Below are 1,225 nucleotides of genomic sequence, written 5' to 3' on the forward strand. Positions count from 1 at the left end.
GAAGCTGAATGCGATAGTTGGACCTGGGACATTCCCTTGATTGTGCTCTCTGTTCTGTCTTGATTCATCAGCATTTTCTGCATCATACTCTTCAGTTCTGCAGAATCATTAGACGTGTTACCAGCAGAGTTAGTAGCTGAATTATCTTTCCATGGCTGGGAATTGGATGCTTGCCCCCTAGGTGGAATGTAGGGGTTAGAGCTCTTGTTGCCATAATTATTGTTATTGTAATTCCCTTGATTGGGATTACCCTGATCAGTTCTTCCATAATTCTATCCTTGGTAATTTTGTTGAGGCCTTTGCCATGGGTGATTACCGGAACCTTGGTAGTTTTGCCGTTGATAACCCCCTTGCGAGTTATTGACATAATTCGCATCCTCATATTGTGGCTGCCCCTCAAGATAAGTTTCGTCAGAAACTTGATACATTCCGGGAGCAGGAGGTGGCATCTCATCGATAACGTTTACACATTTGGCCTCTTTCTCCATAAGCCTTTTGGATAATAAATCCACGGTGGTTTGCAGTTGAGCGAACGCATGATCTCGCTCATGATTTTCTTTGGCCACCGCGGCCACAGAGGGACTACCATATGATAGGAATTCGCTATCAGTCGAATGCCAGGCTTGATTATGGGTAGTAAGCTTGTCAAGCAACCGGGTGATGTTGACAAAGGTTTTGTCCATAAAGCATCCCCCAGCTGCAGTGTTGACAGCTATTTGATTCATTGTATCTAGCCCCTTGTAGAACTTCTCTGTGAGAATTGCATCTGGAAATCCATGATTCGGAGATTGAGCTAGATAACATTTGAACCTCTCCCATGCAGCATATAGTTGTTCCCCTGGAAGTTGTTTAAACCCAAAAATCTTATCCCGAAGCTCAGCCTTTTTGCTGGGTGGGAACCATTTTTTTAGAAAGATATTGGCCAGCTCATTCCAGGTATGAATAGTATTGCTCGGGAGCTTTTCATACCATTCCCTAGCTTGGCCAGCTAATGAATATTTGAAAACCCGCAGTCGCAGTGCATCAGCAGGAACAGCACCTTGAGATTGTTGGGAACATACATGCACAAAATTCTTTAGGTGTCGAAGGGGACAGTCTTCCGAAGAATTTCGGAAATAGCCTTCAAGTTTCAATAGCTGATAGATAGAACTATCAATTTTGAAATTAGCATTTCCTGTTCTCGGGGGAACTACAGCAGAAGCATAATCAGCTTCGTCGATGAATT

The 1,225-nt window shown here is 43.5% G+C and overlaps 1 non-coding gene across 1 annotated transcript; it reads left to right on the plus strand.

Annotated features, from left to right (window-relative positions):
• Window positions 1-771: 771 nt before the first annotated feature.
• LOC132642978 (small nucleolar RNA R71) lies at window positions 772-878 on the plus strand. The gene has a single exon (XR_009583445.1). It is a non-coding gene; the product is annotated as a small nucleolar RNA R71 (small nucleolar RNA).
• The last annotated feature ends 347 nt before the right edge of the window (window positions 879-1,225 follow it).

This window comes from Lycium barbarum, chromosome 5 (assembly GCF_019175385.1).
Source record: "Lycium barbarum isolate Lr01 chromosome 5, ASM1917538v2, whole genome shotgun sequence".
In the NCBI taxonomy this organism is placed as follows: Eukaryota; Viridiplantae; Streptophyta; class Magnoliopsida; order Solanales; family Solanaceae; genus Lycium; species Lycium barbarum.